General features: G+C 45.6%; 12 non-coding genes across 12 annotated transcripts; all 12 read left to right on the top strand.

Moving 5' to 3' along the window:
- The first annotated feature begins 60 nt into the window (after window positions 1–60).
- Window positions 61–179, top strand: TRNAL-CAA (transfer RNA leucine (anticodon CAA)). Its single transcript has 2 exons — window positions 61–98; window positions 134–179. It is a non-coding gene; the product is annotated as a tRNA-Leu (tRNA).
- A 6,082-nt stretch (window positions 180–6,261) lies between these two features.
- TRNAL-UAA (transfer RNA leucine (anticodon UAA)) lies at window positions 6,262–6,380 on the top strand. The gene is made up of 2 exons: window positions 6,262–6,299; window positions 6,335–6,380. It is a non-coding gene; the product is annotated as a tRNA-Leu (tRNA).
- A 64-nt stretch (window positions 6,381–6,444) lies between these two features.
- Window positions 6,445–6,563, top strand: TRNAL-CAA (transfer RNA leucine (anticodon CAA)). The gene is made up of 2 exons: window positions 6,445–6,482; window positions 6,518–6,563. It is a non-coding gene; the product is annotated as a tRNA-Leu (tRNA).
- A 3,003-nt stretch (window positions 6,564–9,566) lies between these two features.
- TRNAL-UAA (transfer RNA leucine (anticodon UAA)) lies at window positions 9,567–9,685 on the top strand. The gene is made up of 2 exons: window positions 9,567–9,604; window positions 9,640–9,685. It is a non-coding gene; the product is annotated as a tRNA-Leu (tRNA).
- Window positions 9,686–9,750: 65 nt separating this feature from the next.
- Window positions 9,751–9,869, top strand: TRNAL-CAA (transfer RNA leucine (anticodon CAA)). Its single transcript has 2 exons — window positions 9,751–9,788; window positions 9,824–9,869. It is a non-coding gene; the product is annotated as a tRNA-Leu (tRNA).
- A 1,164-nt stretch (window positions 9,870–11,033) lies between these two features.
- TRNAL-UAA (transfer RNA leucine (anticodon UAA)) lies at window positions 11,034–11,152 on the top strand. The gene is made up of 2 exons: window positions 11,034–11,071; window positions 11,107–11,152. It is a non-coding gene; the product is annotated as a tRNA-Leu (tRNA).
- Window positions 11,153–11,216: 64 nt separating this feature from the next.
- TRNAL-UAA (transfer RNA leucine (anticodon UAA)) lies at window positions 11,217–11,335 on the top strand. Its single transcript has 2 exons — window positions 11,217–11,254; window positions 11,290–11,335. It is a non-coding gene; the product is annotated as a tRNA-Leu (tRNA).
- Window positions 11,336–11,764: 429 nt separating this feature from the next.
- Window positions 11,765–11,883, top strand: TRNAF-GAA (transfer RNA phenylalanine (anticodon GAA)). Its single transcript has 2 exons — window positions 11,765–11,802; window positions 11,838–11,883. It is a non-coding gene; the product is annotated as a tRNA-Phe (tRNA).
- A 254-nt stretch (window positions 11,884–12,137) lies between these two features.
- Window positions 12,138–12,256, top strand: TRNAL-UAA (transfer RNA leucine (anticodon UAA)). Its single transcript has 2 exons — window positions 12,138–12,175; window positions 12,211–12,256. It is a non-coding gene; the product is annotated as a tRNA-Leu (tRNA).
- Window positions 12,257–13,725: 1,469 nt separating this feature from the next.
- TRNAL-CAA (transfer RNA leucine (anticodon CAA)) lies at window positions 13,726–13,844 on the top strand. Its single transcript has 2 exons — window positions 13,726–13,763; window positions 13,799–13,844. It is a non-coding gene; the product is annotated as a tRNA-Leu (tRNA).
- A 2,636-nt stretch (window positions 13,845–16,480) lies between these two features.
- On the top strand, window positions 16,481–16,599 carry TRNAL-UAA (transfer RNA leucine (anticodon UAA)). Its single transcript has 2 exons — window positions 16,481–16,518; window positions 16,554–16,599. It is a non-coding gene; the product is annotated as a tRNA-Leu (tRNA).
- Window positions 16,600–16,664: 65 nt separating this feature from the next.
- TRNAL-CAA (transfer RNA leucine (anticodon CAA)) lies at window positions 16,665–16,783 on the top strand. The gene is made up of 2 exons: window positions 16,665–16,702; window positions 16,738–16,783. It is a non-coding gene; the product is annotated as a tRNA-Leu (tRNA).
- Window positions 16,784–17,058: the final 275 nt, after the last annotated feature.

Raw genomic sequence — 17,058 nt, 5'->3', positions numbered from 1 at the left:
TTTTTTACTTTACTACCAGCACAAAGTGAGTGTCTCCTTTTGCTGGGGCTGAAATATCGTGTCAGAATGGTCGAGTGGTCAAAGGCGCCAGACTCAAGGGAAACCTTGCCCAGAGATACGGGTTGAACGGGGCTTCTGGTCCACGTATGTGGGCGTGGGTTTGAATCCCACTTCTGACAATCTTTTTTTTACTTTACTACCAGCATAAAGTCAGTGTTTTTTGCTTGGGCTGATATATCGTGTCAGCATGGCCGAGTGGCCTAAGGAGCCAGACTTAAGGGAAACCTTGCGTGATGATGCCAGTTGAACGAGGCTTCTGGTCCACGTATGTGTGTGTGGGTTCGAATCTCACTTCTGTCAATTTTTTTGAATTTACTACCAGCACAAAGTCAGTGACTCCTTTTGCTGGGGCTACAACATCGTGTCAGGAGGGCCGAGTGGTCTAAGGCAAAAGACTCAAGAGAAACCTTGCCCAGTGATATGGGTTGAATGAGGCTTCGTGTCCACGTATGTGGGCGTGGGTTTGAATCCCACTTCTCACAAAGTTTTTTTTACTTTACTACCTGCAAAAAGTCAGTTTCTTATTTTGCTGGGGCTGAAATATTGTGACAGAATGGCCGAGTAGTCTATGGCTCCAGACTCAAGGGAAAGCTTGTCCAGTGATACGGGTTGAACGAGGCTTCTAGTCCACGTATGTGGGCATGGGCTCAAATCCCACTTCTGACAAACTTTTTTTACTTTACTACCAGAACAAAGTCAGAGCCTTCTTTTGCTGAGGATGACACATCGTGTCAGAATGGCGGAGTGGTCAAAGGCGCCAGACTCAAGGGAAACCTTGCCCAGAGATACGGGTTGAACGAGGCTTCTGGTCCACGTATGTGGGCGTGAGTTTGAATCCCACTTCTGACAATGTTTTTTTACTTTACTACCAGCACAAAGTCAGTGTCTCCTTTTGCTGGGGCTCATACATCGTGTCAGAAGGGCCGTGTGGTCTAAGGCGCCAGATGCAAGGAAAACCTTGCCCAGTGATACGGGTTGAACGAGGCTTCTGGTCCACGTATGTGGGCGTTGGTTCGACTCCCACTTCTGACATCCGTTTTTTTACTTTACTACCAGAACAAAGTCAGTGACTCCTTTTGCTGGGGCTACAACATCGTGTCAGGAGGGCCGAGTGGTCTAAGGCAAAAGACTCAAGAGAAACCTTGCCCAGTGATATGGGTTGAATGAGGCTTCGTGTCCACGTATGTGGGCGTGGGTTTGAATCCCACTTCTCACAAAGTTTTTTTTACTTTACTACCTGCAAAAAGTCAGTTTCTTATTTTGCTGGGGCTGAAATATTGTGTCAGAATGGCCGACTGGTCGAAGGCGCTAGACTTAAGGGAAACCTTGCACAGTTTTACGGGTTGAGTCAGAGTCAGAGTCAGAGTCAGAGTCAGAAATGATTTTATTATGACATCAGGAGCATTACAAATTATTAGTATACAGAAGGAGGTCCCATAGTCAAAGGCTGAATCGGGACCTCCTACAGTAATGAATATAGAAAAAAATATATTGAAATAGCAAACAGCAGTAAAAAAAGAAGCAAAAAAAAAATACAATGCAAGCTGAAAGAAGGATAAATTAAAAATACCAAGTGAACGCAAAAAAAAAAAAAAAAAAAAAAAAAAAAGCCAGAAGCAGACAACATACAAAATAAGAATAAATCAATTCTCCTATATGTAGAAAAAATTGCAAAATCAGTCAACACAATAAAGAAAGGTAAAGCAGTGCCTCTAAAATTTTACAAAAAATTCCCAATGAGGTCAAGATAAAAAAATAAGGTAGTTAGGCACGTCTATACATCTTTCAGGACAATTCAGTTAAAAAAAAGAAAAACATTGGAATACATAATGAACAGAAGATCAATGTCACATCTGTTTCAGCAATGAATGGTGATGAAACGATGTTTACACCTATGTTCTGAGATGGTATGAATAGGAAGGAGATTAACGGAAGTGACGCAAGCTACCCGGATCATGATTGTGATGAGAGGAACGTCTTCAGTTCTTTTTTGAATTTGCCAATGGATTGCGATGTTTTGATTGCAGGAGGTATAGTATTCCAGAAATGGATTCCATTGAAGTAAATTGTTTGTTTCCCATAATTATTCTGAACCCTTGGTAAGATTAAATTCCGATTGTGGGCAAATCTAGTCAGGTTAGTATTCACTAGATTAGATGGAGGGATAATGGACACAGGAAGCAGATTGTTGATTTGCTTGTACAGTAATATTCCTAGTTTGTATTTGAAAGTATCACAGACCGTGAGGATGTTGTTGGCTTGTAGGAGTGCTATAGCATTACAGCGATGGTGACTATGGGTAAGTATTCTAATAGATTGATTTTGCATAGTTTGGAGGAAAACAAGATGACTACTGTAAGTATTGCCCCAGGATGTGATACAGTAATTAAGGTGAGAATGAATGAAAGCGTAGTACAATGAAAGTAATGTAGGTTGGGAAAATATATCACGGGCTTTAAGCAGAACACGTATGCCGTAAGCCATTTTTCGTCGTAGGAGAGCAATGTGCGAAAGAAATTTCAAGTTGCGGTCAAGTTGTATACCCAAGAAAGTGGCCTCCTCATCAGCTGCAATTGCAAATTGATTTATAAATATTGGCGGGATATGATTATGTTCACGTTGGTGAGAGTGAAAAACAACGAACTTAGTTTTGGTGGGATTGATTTGTAGCTTATTATGGAAACACCAAGCAGTCAAGCTTGAAAGATCATTATTTAATTTCTGTGTCAGAGATCGGAGGCATTTATCAGTGTTAATAATTGTTGTGTCATCTGCGTAAAGTAAGGACTCTGAAGTGGTAAGCGAAGTTGGTAGGTCATTGATATAGATTATGAAGAGAAGTGGGCCGAGGATAGAACCTTGAGGGACTCCAATATTTGTTACCTTCGGTGTAGATTGAAAACCTGACAGACTTACAACTTGACTTCTATTGAGTAGGTAATTTTTTATTAACATTAGTGCAGGACCAGTTACGCCAATGGCTTCAAGCTTCAAGAAAAGAATGTAGTGGTTGATAGTGTCGAATGCTTTGGTAAAATCAATGAAAACAGAACCTGCATATAAGCCCTTATCTATTGCTCTCTTTAGCTTTTCGGTTAAAGATAACAGAGCGAGTTCAGTAGAATAGTCTTGACGAAAACCAAATTGCGAAAGTGAAAGAACCTGAAATTTATGGAGGTATTTGGACAGGCGATTTTCGAGCAATTTTTCGAATACTTTGCTAAAGAAAGGTATGATGCAAATGGGTCGATAATTAAATATTTGTGTACGGTCCCCTTTTTTAAGCACAGGAACAACTTTGCCACTTTTCAGTTCTACAGGGAAAATACCAGTTTTGAAAGCTAAGTTAATTATGGATGATAAAATATCAGAAACAGCATGTGCAATTATTTTTACGTTTGTTGGGGAAATACCATCAGGGCCAGCACTTGTTGTGTTCAGGTTTCGAATGACATCAAGTACTTCCTGACATGTGGTAGGAAATAAGAAGAATGATTGTGGCAGACGAGAAAGGGGAAGCTGATAATCAGCATCAGGGATGACGTCAGTGTTAAAGAAGTAGTCACTGAAAGCTTCAGCAATCTCTAACGGGCTATCATACTTAACATTTTTATAATTAATGGTGGTGATGCTAGAGAGACAGCCCTTCCTGTTCAAAAAAGAGTTGACAATTTCCCACTTTTTCTTTATGTTTGAACCAGCTTCATTAACCTTTCGTTCATAATATTGTTTTTTAGCATTTTTCAGTTGTAATGTAAGGGTGTTGCAAAGTCTTTTGTAACGTGCAATCAGGTTTATATTAAAAGGTTTTCGTTTTGTTTTTCTATAAAGGTTCTCTTTGGCTCTTAGCTGCTTCAATAACTTTTCAGTAATCCAAGGGTTCTGAGGACTGGCGTAAACTTTTTTACATTTATAAACCTGAGTATGGCGCTGAATATAGGACAATAATATGGATGAAAATTCTGTGTAGGCCATTTGTGGATCATCTAAGCATATTAGTGAGGACCAGTCAGTGGACATAACATCGTGAATGAACGACTCCCTGTCTAGAAGTTGCCTAATGAAAAATATGCTAGTTGGCGTAGCGTGGCAGTTGAAGCGCACGAAAATCGGGTAATGGTCACTGATGTCGACCTTAAGAACCCCTGCATCCGGTGCTACAGATAAGTTAGAGAGTGCATGATCGATCAGGGTACTTCCGTTATTGATGCAGCGCGTGGGAATGGATATTAAACATTCGTAGCCAAAACTCTGGTAAACACTGGAGTAGTTCAAAGAACTAGGAGAAGAAAGGTCAAGCAAATTAATATTAAAGTCACCCATGATCACTACATTTGCGTGATTGAGAGCCAATGTGTGCATTACGTTTTGGAGGGCTTCACAGAAATTTTTCACTGATGAAGATGGGGATCGATAAATGCACCCAAAGATGAAGCTCTTGTTGTCAAGTTTAAGAAAATCGTAGTTAAGTTGAACCCAAACACTTTCGCAATCAATGACATCTAACTCTATGTCGTATCGTCGATTATAGTGTACGTTCGACTTGATATAAACAGCAACGCCACCATGATTGTTGTTTGCTCTATGCGAATATTCAGACTTATACGAAGGAAGATCAAATAGATTTTTGTCGTCATCGTTAAGCCAGGTTTCAGAGATACCGATAAGTGAAAAAGGGTTGTCAAGAGCGGATAAAAGAAGTTGTATATCGTCGAAATGCTTCCGGATGCTTCTTGCATTAATATGAATTGCTGAGTGGAACGTAGGCGAAAGAAACCTGTTAAGATTGTCTGTAGAAAAATAAGCAGCCATAGGTGAATCGACCTAAGTGACACAAAGGAGTAAATCAGAATTTATAGTGAATTTCTAACAGATTTTGGATAGGTCGGCTTCACAAGTGATGCGGAGCACCTTACTCTCTGTAGTCCGTCTGGCCTTTATCTGACAGTTGTCTGTCCACAAGAACGAGGCTTCTGAACGAGGCTTCTGATCCACGTAGGTGGGCGTGGATTTGAATCCTACTTTTGACAAACTTTTTTTACTTTACTACAAGAACAAAGCCAGTGTCTCCTTTTGCTGGGGCTAAAACATCCTGTCAGAATGGGCGAATGGTCGAAGGTGCCAGACTTAAGGGAAACTGGCCCAGTGACTCAGGTTGAACGAGACTTCTGCTCCATGTATGTGGGCGTGGATTTGAATCCTACTTCTGACAAACTTTTTTTTTACTTTACTACCAGAACAAAGTCAGAGCCTTCTTTTGCTGAGGATGACACATCGTCTCAGAATGGCTGAGTGGTCAAAGGCGCCAGACTTAAGGGAAACCTTGCCCAGTGATACCGCTAGAACGAGGCTTCTGGTCTACGTACGTGGGCGTCGGTTGAAATCCCACTTCTGAGAAGCTCTTTTTTTACTTTACTACCAGAACAAAGTCAGAGCCTTCTTTCGCTGAGGATGACACATCGTCTCAGAATGGCTGAGTGGTCAAAGGCGCCAGACTCAAGGGAAACCTTGCCCAGTGATACGGGTTGAACGAGGCTTCTGGTCCACGTATGTGGGCGTGGGTTCGATTCACACTTCTGACAAACTCTGTTTTTTTACTTTACTACCAGAACAAAGTCACTGTCTCCTTTTGCTGGGGCTGATACATCGTGTCAGAAGGGCCGTGTGGTCTAAGGCGCCAGACGCAAGGGAAACCTTGCCCAGTGATACGGGTTGAACGAGGCTTCTGGTCCACGTATGTGGGCGTTGGTTCGACTCCCACTTCTGACAACCGTTTTTTTACTTTACTACCTGAACAAAGTCAGTGACTCCTTTTGCTGGGGCTACAACATCGTGTCAGGAGGGCCGAGTGGTCTAAGGCAAAATACTCAAGAGAAACCTTGCTCAGTGATATGGGTTGAATGAGGCTTCGTGTCCACGTATGTGGGCGTGGGTTTGAATCCCCCTTCAGACAAACTTTTTTTTTTACTTAACTACCAGAACAAAGTCAGTGTCTCCTTTTGCTGGGTTGAAATATTGTGTCAGAATGGCCGAGTGGTCTAAGGCACCAGACGTAAGGGAAACCTTGCCCAGTGATACGGGTTGAACGAGGCTTCTGTTCCACGTATGTGGGGTGGGTTCGAATCCCATTTCTGATAAACTTTTTTTTCCTTTATTACCAGAACAAAGTCAGTGTGTCCTTTTGCTGGGCTGAAATATTGTGTCAGAATGGCCGAGTGGTCGAAGGCGCCAGCCCTAAAGGAAACCTTGCCCAGTGATACGTTTTGAACGAGGCTTCTGGTGCACGTATGTGGGCGTGGGTTCAAATCCCACTTCTGACAAACTTTTTTTACTTTACTACCAGAACAAAGTCAGAGCCTTCTTTTGCTGAGGATGACACATCGTGTCAGAATGGCCGAGTGGTCAAAGGCGCCAGACTCAAGGGAAACCTTGCCCAGAGATACGGGTTGAACGGGGCTTCTGGTCCACGTATGTGGGCGTGGGTTTGAATCCCACTTCTGACAATCTTTTTTTTACTTTACTACCAGCATAAAGTCAGTGTTTTTTGCTTGGGCTGATATATCGTGTCAGCATGGCCGAGTGGCCTAAGGAGCCAGACTGAAGGGAAACCTTGCGCGATGATGCCAGTTGAACGAGGCTTCTGGTCCACGTATGTGTGTGTGGGTTCGAATCTCACTTCTGTCAATTTTTTTGAATTTACTACCAGCACAAAGTCAGTGTCTCCTTTTGCTGGGCTGAAACATTGTGTCAGAATTGCCGAGTGGTCGAAGGTGCTGAACTCAAGGGAAACCTTGCCCAGTCATACGAGTTGAACGAGGCTTCTGGTCCACGTATGTGGGCGTTGGTTCGACTCCCACTTCTGACAACCGTTTCTTTACTTTACTACCAGAACAAAGTCAGTGACTCCTTTTGCTGGGGCTACAACATCGTGTCAGGTAGGCCGAGTGGTCTAAGGCAAAAGACTCAAGAGAAACCTTGCCCAGTGATATGAGTTGAATGAGGCTTCGTGTCCACGTATGTGGGCGTGGGTTTGAATCCCGCTTCTCTTAAAGTTTTTTTTTTACTTTACTACCTGCAAAAAATGAGTTTCTTCTTTTGCTGGGGCTGAAATATTGTGACAGAATGGCCGAGTGGTCGAAGGCGCTAGACTTAAGGGAAACCTTCCGCAGTGATACGGGTTGAACGAGGCTTCTGGTCCACGTATGTGTGTGTGGGTTCGAATCTCACTTCTGTCAATTTTTTTGAATTTACTACCAGCACAAAGTCAGTGACTCCTTTTGCTGGGGCTACAACATCGTGTCAGGAGGGCCGAGTGGTCTAAGGCAAAAGACTCAAGAGAAACCTTGCCCAGTGATATGGGTTGAATGAGGCTTCGTGTCCACGTATGTGGGCGTGGGTTTGAATCCCACTTCTCACAAAGTTTTTTTTACTTTACTACCTGCAAAAAGTCAGTTTCTTATTTTGCTGGGGCTGAAATATTGTGACAGAATGGCCGAGTAGTCTATGGCTCCAGACTCAAGGGAAAGCTTGTCCAGTGATACGGGTTGAACGAGGCTTCTAGTCCACGTATGTGGGCATGGGCTCAAATCCCACTTCTGACAAACTTTTTTTACTTTACTACCAGAACAAAGTCAGAGCCTTCTTTTGCTGAGGATGACACATCGTGTCAGAATGGCGGAGTGGTCAAAGGCGCCAGACTCAAGGGAAACCTTGCCCAGAGATACGGGTTGAACGAGGCTTCTGGTCCACGTATGTGGGCGTGAGTTTGAATCCCACTTCTGACAATGTTTTTTTTACTTTACTACCAGCACAAAGTCAGTGTCTCCTTTTGCTGGGGCTCATACATCGTGTCAGAAGGGCCGTGTGGTCTAAGGCGCCAGATGCAAGGAAAACCTTGCCCAGTGATACGGGTTGAACGAGGCTTCTGGTCCACGTATGTGGGCGTTGGTTCGACTCCCACTTCTGACATCCGTTTTTTTACTTTACTACCAGAACAAAGTCAGTGACTCCTTTTGCTGGGGCTACAACATCGTGTCAGGAGGGCCGAGTGGTCTAAGGCAAAAGACTCAAGAGAAACCTTGCCCAGTGATATGGGTTGAATGAGGCTTCGTGTCCACGTATGTGGGCGTGGGTTTGAATCCCACTTCTCACAAAGTTTTTTTTACTTTACTACCTGCAAAAAGTCAGTTTCTTATTTTGCTGGGGCTGAAATATTGGGTCAGAATGGCCGACTGGTCGAAGGCGCTAGACTTAAGGGAAACCTTGCACAGTTTTACGGGTTGAACGAGGCTTCTGATCCACGTAGGTGGGCGTGGATTTGAATCCTACTTTTGACAAATTTTTTTACTTTACTACAAGAACAAAGCCAGTGTCTCCTTTTGCTGGGGCTAAAACATCCTGTCAGAATGGGCGAATGGTCGAAGGTGCCAGACTTAAGGGAAACCTTGCCCAGTGACTCAGGTTGAACGAGACTTCTGCTCCATGTATGTGGGCGTGGATTTGAATCCTACTTCTGACAAACTTTTTTTTTACTTTACTACCAGAACAAAGTCAGAGCCTTCTTTTGCTGAGGATGACACATCGTCTCAGAATGGCTGAGTGGTCAAAGGCGCCAGACTTAAGGGAAACCTTGCCCAGTGATACCGCTAGAACGAGGCTTCTGGTCTACGTACGTGGGCGTCGGTTGAAATCCCACTTCTGAGAAGCTCTTTTTTTACTTTACTACCAGAACAAAGTCAGAGCCTTCTTTCGCTGAGGATGACACATCGTCTCAGAATGGCTGAGTGGTCAAAGGCGCCAGACTCAAGGGAAACCTTGCCCAGTGATACGGGTTGAACGAGGCTTCTGGTCCACGTATGTGGGCGTGGGTTCGATTCACACTTCTGACAAACTCTGTTTTTTTACTTTACTACCAGAACAAAGTCACTGTCTCCTTTTGCTGGGGCTGATACATCGTGTCAGAAGGGCCGTGTGGTCTAAGGCGCCAGACGCAAGGGAAACCTTGCCCAGTGATACGGGTTGAACGAGGCTTCTGGTCCACGTATGTGGGCGTTGGTTCGACTCCCACTTCTGACAACCGTTTTTTTACTTTACTACCTGAACAAAGTCAGTGACTCCTTTTGCTGGGGCTACAACATCGTGTCAGGAGGGCCGAGTGGTCTAAGGCAAAATACTCAAGAGAAACCTTGCTCAGTGATATGGGTTGAATGAGGCTTCGTGTCCACGTATGTGGGCGTGGGTTTGAATCCCCCTTCAGACAAACTTTTTTTTTACTTAACTACCAGAACAAAGTCAGTGTCTCCTTTTGCTGGGTTGAAATATTGTGTCAGAATGGCCGAGTGGTCTAAGGCACCAGACGTAAGGGAAACCTTGCCCAGTGATACGGGTTGAACGAGGCTTCTGTTCCACGTATGTGGGGTGGGTTCGAATCCCATTTCTGATAAACTTTTTTTTCCTTTATTACCAGAACAAAGTCAGTGTGTCCTTTTGCTGGGCTGAAATATTGTGTCAGAATGGCCGAGTGGTCGAAGGCGCTAGCCCTAAAGGAAACCTTGCCCAGTGATACGTTTTGAACGAGGCTTCTGGTGCACGTATGTGGGCGTGGGTTCAAATCCCACTTCTGACAAACTTTTTTTTACTTTACTACCAGAACAAAGTCAGAGCCTTCTTTTGCTGAGGATGACACATCGTGTCAGAATGGCCGAGTGGTCAAAGGCGCCAGACTCAAGGGAAACCTTGCCCAGAGATACGGGTTGAACGGGGCTTCTGGTCCACGTATGTGGGCGTGGGTTTGAATCCCACTTCTGACAATCTTTTTTTTACTTTACTACCAGCATAAAGTCAGTGTTTTTTGCTTGGGCTGATATATCGTGTCAGCATGGCCGAGTGGCCTAAGGAGCCAGACTGAAGGGAAACCTTGCGCGATGATGCCAGTTGAACGAGGCTTCTGGTCCACGTATGTGTGTGTGGGTTCGAATCTCACTTCTGTCAATTTTTTTGAATTTACTACCAGCACAAAGTCAGTGTCTCCTTTTGCTGGGCTGAAACATTGTGTCAGAATTGCCGAGTGGTCGAAGGTGCTGAACTCAAGGGAAACCTTGCCCAGTCATACGAGTTGAACGAGGCTTCTGGTCCACGTATGTGGGCGTTGGTTCGACTCCCACTTCTGACAACCGTTTCTTTTACTTTACTACCAGAACAAAGTCAGTGACTCCTTTTGCTGGGGCTACAACATCGTGTCAGGTAGGCCGAGTGGTCTAAGGCAAAAGACTCAAGAGAAACCTTGCCCAGTGATATGAGTTGAATGAGGCTTCGTGTCCACGTATGTGGGCGTGGGTTTGAATCCCGCTTCTCTTAAAGTTTTTTTTTTACTTTACTACCTGCAAAAAATGAGTTTCTTCTTTTGCTGGGGCTGAAATATTGTGACAGAATGGCCGAGTGGTCGAATGCGCTAGACTTAAGGGAAACCTTCCGCAGTGATACGGGTTGAACGAGGCTTCTGATCCACGTATGTGGGCGTGGGTTCAAATCCCACTTCTGGCAAACTTTTTTTACTTTACTACCAGAACAAAGTCAGAGCCTTCTTTTGCTGAGGATGACACATCGTGTCAGAATGGCGGAGTGGTCAAAGGCGCCAGACTCAAGGGAAACCTTGCCCAGAGATACGGGTTGAACGAGGCTTCTGGTCCATGTATGTGGGCGTGAGTTTGAATCCCACTTCTGACAATATTTTTTTACTTTACTACCAGCACAAAGTCAGTGTCTCCTTTTGGTGGGGCTGATACATCGTGTCAGAAGGGCCGTGTGGTCTAACGCGCCAGATGCAAGGAAAACCTTGCCCAGTGATACGGATTGAACGAGGCTTTCGGTCCACGTATGTGGGCGTTGGTTCGACTCCCACTTCTGACATCCGTTTTTTTACTTTACTACCAGAACAAAGTCAGTGACTCCTTTTGCTGGGGCTACAACATCGTGTCAGGAGGGCCGAGTGGTCTAAGGCGCCAGACTTAAGGGAAACCTTGCCCAGTGATATGGGTTGAATGAGGCTTCTGGTCCATGTATGTGGGCGTGGGTTCGAATCCCACTTCTGACAAACTCTTTTTTTATTTACTACCAGCACAAAGTCAGTGTCTCTTTTTGCTGGGCTGAAATAATGTGTCAGAATTGCCGAGTGGTCGAAGGCGCCAGACTTAAGGGAAACCTTGCCCAGTGATACGTGTTGAACGAGGCTTCTGGTGCACGTATGTGGGCGTGGGTTCAATTCCCACTTCTGAAAAACTTTTTTTTACTTTACTACCAGCCCAAAGTCAGTGTCTCCTTTTGCTGGGCTGAAATATTGTGTCTGAAGGGCCGAGTGGTCAAAGGTGCCAGACTTAAGGAAAACCTTGCCCGGAGATACGGGTTGAACGAGGCTTCTGGTCCACGTATGTGTGCGTGGGTTTGAATGCCACTTCTGACAAAGTTTTTTTACTTTACTACCAGCACGAAGTCAGTGTCTTCTTTTGCTGGGGCTGATATATCGTGTCAGAATGGCCGAGTGCTCTAAGGCGCCATACTCAAGGGAAACCTTGCCCAGTGATAGGGGTTGAACGAGGCTTCTGGTCCACGTATGTGGGCGTGGGTTCAAATCCCTCTTCTGACAAACTTTTTTTACTTCACTAACATAACAAAGACAGTGTCTGCTTTTGCTGGGATTACATATCGTATCAGAATGGCCGAGTGGTCTAAGGCGCCAGACTGAATGGAAACGTTGCCCGGAGATACGGGTTGAACGAGGCTTCTGGTCCACGTATGTGGGCGTGGGTTTGAATCCCACTTCTGACAATCTTTTTTTTACTTTACTACCAGCATAAAGTCAGTGTTTTTTTTTTGCTGGGGCTGATATAACGTGTCAGCAAGGCCGAGTGGCCTAAGGAGCCAGACTCAAGGGAAACTTTGCCCAGTGATACGGGTTGAACGGGGCTTCTGGTCCACGTATGTGGGCGTGGGTTCGATTCGCACTTTTGACAAACTCTGTTTTTTTTATTTTTCTACCAGCACAAAGTCAGTGTCTCCTTTTGCTGGGGCTGAAATATTGTGTCAGAATGGCCGAGTGGTCGAAGGCGCCAGACTTAAGGGAAACCTTGCCCAGTGATACGGGTTGAACGATGCTTCTGGTCCACGTATGTGGACGTGGGTTCGAATCCCACTTCTGACAATCTTTTTTTCTACTTTACTACCAGCATAAAGTCAGTGTTTTTTGCTGGGGCTGATATATTGTGTCAGCATGGCCGAGTGGTCGAAGGCGCCAGACTTAAGGGAAACCTTGCCCAGTGATACGGGTTGAACGAGGCTTCTTTTCTACGTATGTGGGCGTGGGTTGAAATCCAAATTCTGAGAAGCTCTTTTAGGGGCGAAGCTCCTTAGGGCGTGCGCTGTGCGTCCGCTGTATGTAGCCACCTCTAGTTTAGTTCTTGCAGTGTTCACTAGATGGCGGTACCGTCTCCTGTATGTAGCCACCTCTCGTTAAGTTCTTGTAGTGTTTACTAGTTGGTGGTACTTGTAGCTGATGATGAAAAGATGCAAGATGTTATAAACTAGAAAGCGGTACTTGTAGTTGATGAAAGACGCGAGATCTTATAAAATAGGAATGATGTCACATATGGCGCGTGTCATTGGTTGAAGGCAATTGTTCGATTTAGTGCGGCGACGTACGCTAGGGGGAGCGATGTAATAAAATCGAGTGGGCAAACTGTACAGAGGATTCATGGTTTACCAGGTTTACCTCCGGAGCTTCATCCACTCATCATCATTCACTTCGTGGATATGGCGGCACTTTTAGGGGCGAAGCTCCTTATAGCGGCACCCGTTCGTCCCGCGTCCCGTCGTAGTATGTAACCAGTCTTACGCTTTGACATGCAAAGATTTTGACCTCCAAGGTGGTGCCGGTGAGAGATTCCTTCTGTGCGTTGTTGAACAACAAAAAATAGTGCTCACTGTACCTGCCAATAGCTGATAATGGGGTATGAGAGACAGGAGCATTCGGCTTTTAGTTAACGTGCACGCTGCGATCCCCATTAGCAGCCATTGGCATGTACATTGAGCACGATCTGACAAGCAAGGGTTGCTATGTTATACTCGCTGGGTGTAACCTCCTTGGTTTTAGAAAGGTTTAGCGAGCGTTGGGCCACATAGGCATGAATACGGTGAACTAGTATATACCATTAACTCGAGGTGGTTAAAGGTGGGAAGTAATCCTGAAGCGCAAGCCGTAAGAAAGTGTGCATGTGCCACCTCCCGTTTAGTCCTTGAAATGTCCGCTGGATTGCGGTGCTTCTATATGGAGAATATATGATGAAAAGATGCGAGATGGTGGTACTTGGAGTGCTGAATTGATGGACGAACGGACACACAGACAGATGCATGGATGGACGCATGAACGGACGCAGACGCGGATGCATGGACGAACGCAGGGACGGACGCACGAACAGACGCACGCACGGACGGGTGGATGGACGCATGGACGGTCACACAGACGTACGCATGGACGGACGGAAGCAAGAACGAATGGACGGACGAATGCTTCGCCCCACTCCCCATCATTCACTCCGTGGATATGCTGCCATTTTTTTTACTTTACTACCAGCACAAAGTGAGTGTCTCCTTTTGCTGGGGCTGAAATATCGTGTCAGAATGGTCGAGTGGTCAAAGGCGCCAGACTCAAGGGAAACCTTGCCCAGAGATACGGGTTGAACGGGGCTTCTGGTCCACGTATGTGGGCGTGGGTTTGAATCCCACTTCTGACAATCTTTTTTTTACTTTACTACCAGCATAAAGTCAGTGTTTTTTGCTTGGGCTGATATATCGTGTCAGCATGGCCGAGTGGCCTAAGGAGCCAGACTTAAGGGAAACCTTGCGTGATGATGCCAGTTGAACGAGGCTTCTGGTCCACGTATGTGTGTGTGGGTTCGAATCTCACTTCTGTAAATTTTTTTGAATTTACTACCAGCACAAAGTCAGTGTCTCCTTTTGCTGGGCTGAAACATTGTGTCAGAATGGCCGAGTGGTCGAAGGTGCTGGACTCAAGGGAAACCTTGCCCAGTCATACGAGTTGAACGAGGCTTCTGGTCCACGTATGTGGGCGTTGGTTCGACTCCCACTTCTGACAACCGTTTTTTTACTTTACTACCAGAACAAAGTCAGTGACTCCTTTTGCTGGGGCTACAACATCGTGTCATGAGGGCCGAGTGGTCTAAGGCAAAAGACTCAAGAGAAACCTTGCCCAGTGATATGGGTTGAATGAGGCTTCGTGTCCACGTATGTGGGCGTGGGTTTGAATCCCACTTCTCTTAAAGTTTTTTTTTTACTTTACTACCTGCAAAAAGTCAGTTTCTTTTTTTGCTGGGGCTGAAATATTGTGACAGAATGGCCGAGTAGTCTATGGCTCCAGACTCAAGGGAAAGCTTGTCCAGTGATACGGGTTGAACGAGGCTTCTAGTCCACGTATGTGGGCATGGGCTCAAATCCCACTTCTGACAAACTTTTTTTACTTTACTACCAGAACAAAGTCAGAGCCTTCTTTTGCTGAGGATGACACATCGTGTCAGAATGGCGGAGTGGTCAAAGGCGCCAGACTCAAGGGAAACCTTGCCCAGAGATACGGGTTGAACGAGGCTTCTGGTCCACGTATGTGGGCGTGAGTTTGAATCCCACTTCTGACAATGTTTTTTTTACTTTACTACCAGCACAAAGTCAGTGTCTCCTTTTGCTGGGGCTCATACATCGTGTCAGAAGGGCCGTGTGGTCTAAGGCGCCAGATGCAAGGAAAACCTTGCCCAGTGATACGGGTTGAACGAGGCTTCTGGTCCACGTATGTGGGCGTTGGTTCGACTCCCACTTCTGACATCCGTTTTTTTACTTTACTACCAGAACAAAGTCAGTGACTCCTTTTGCTGGGGCTACAACATCGTGTCAGGAGGGCCGAGTGGTCTAAGGCAAAAGACTCAAGAGAAACCTTGCCCAGTGATATGGGTTGAATGAGGCTTCGTGTCCACGTATGTGGGCGTGGGTTTGAATCCCACTTCTCACAAAGTTTTTTTACTTTACTACCTGCAAAAAGTCAGTTTCTTATTTTGCTGGGGCTGAAATATTGTGTCAGAATGGCCGACTGGTCGAAGGCGCTAGACTTAAGGGAAACCTTGCACAGTTTTACGGGTTGAACGAGGCTTCTGATCCACGTAGGTGGGCGTGGATTTGAATCCTACTTTTGACAAACTTTTTTTACTTTACTACAAGAACAAAGCCAGTGTCTCCTTTTGCTGGGGCTAAAACATCCTGTCAGAATGGGCGAATGGTCGAAGGTGCCAGACTTAAGGGAAACCTTGCCCAGTGACTCAGGTTGAACGAGACTTCTGCTCCATGTATGTGGGCGTGGATTTGAATCCTACTTCTGACAAACTTTTTTTTACTTTACTACCAGAACAAAGTCAGAGCCTTCTTTTGCTGAGGATGACACATCGTCTCAGAATGGCTGAGTGGTCAAAGGCGCCAGACTTAAGGGAAACCTTGCCCAGTGATACCGCTAGAACGAGGCTTCTGGTCTACGTACGTGGGCGTCGGTTGAAATCCCACTTCTGAGAAGCTCTTTTTTTCCTTTACTACCAGAACAAAGTCAGAGCCTTCTTTCGCTGAGGATGACACATCGTCTCAGAATGGCTGAGTGGTCAAAGGCGCCAGACTCAAGGGAAACCTTGCCCAGTGATACGGGTTGAACGAGGCTTCTGGTCCACGTATGTGGGCGTGGGTTCGATTCACACTTCTGACAAACTCTGTTTTTTTACTTTACTACCAGAACAAAGTCACTGTCTCCTTTTGCTGGGGCTGATACATCGTGTCAGAAAGGCCGTGTGGTCTAAGGCGCCAGACGCAAGGGAAACCTTGCCCAGTGATACGGGTTGAACGAGGCTTCTGGTCCACGTATGTGGGCGTTGGTTCGACTCCCACTTCTGACAACCGTTTTTTTACTTTACTACCTGAACAAAGTCAGTGACTCCTTTTGCTGGGGCTACAACATCGTGTCAGGAGGGCCGAGTGGTCTAAGGCAAAATACTCAAGAGAAACCTTGCTCAGTGATATGGGTTGAATGAGGCTTCGTGTCCACGTATGTGGGCGTGGGTTTGAATCCCCCTTCAGACAAACTTTTTTTTTACTTAACTACCAGAACAAAGTCAGTGTCTCCTTTTGCTGGGTTGAAATATTGTGTCAGAATGGCCGAGTGGTCTAAGGCACCAGACGTAAGGGAAACCTTGCCCAGTGATACGGGTTGAACGAGGCTTCTGTTCCACGTATGTGGGGTGGGTTCGAATCCCATTTCTGATAAACTTTTTTTTCCTTTATTACCAGAACAAAGTCAGTGTGTCCTTTTGCTGGGCTGAAATATTGTGTCAGAATGGCCGAGTGGTCGAAGGCGCCAGCCCTAAAGGAAACCTTGCCCACTGATACGTTTTGAACGAGGCTTCTGGTGCACGTATGTGGGCGTGGGTTCAAATCCCACTTCTGACAAACTTTTTTTTACTTTACTACCAGAACAAAGTCAGAGCCTTCTTTTGCTGAGGATGACACATCGTGTCAGAATGGCCGAGTGGTCAAAGGCGCCAGACTCAAGGGAAACCTTGCCCAGAGATACGGGTTGAACGGGGCTTCTGGTCCACGTATGTGGGCGTGGGTTTGAATCCCACTTCTGACAATCTTTTTTTACTTTACTACCAGCATAAAGTCAGTGTTTTTTGCTTGGGCTGATATATCGTGTCAGCACGGCCGAGTGGCCTAAAGAGCCAGACTGAAGGGAAACCTTGCGCGATGATGCCAGTTGAACGAGGCTTCTGGTCCACGTATGTGTGTGTGGGTTCGAATCTCACTTCTGTCAATTTTTTTGAATTTACTACCAGCACAAAGTCAGTGTCTCCTTTTGCTGGGCTGAAACATTGTGTCAGAATTGCCGAGTGGTCGAAGGTGCTGAAC

Source organism: Rhipicephalus microplus, chromosome 2 (genome assembly GCF_043290135.1).
Source record: "Rhipicephalus microplus isolate Deutch F79 chromosome 2, USDA_Rmic, whole genome shotgun sequence".
Taxonomy (NCBI): domain Eukaryota; kingdom Metazoa; phylum Arthropoda; class Arachnida; order Ixodida; family Ixodidae; genus Rhipicephalus; species Rhipicephalus microplus.
Note: the sequence above shows the minus strand (reverse complement) of the source record. Positions and strands in the feature narration are given on the sequence as shown.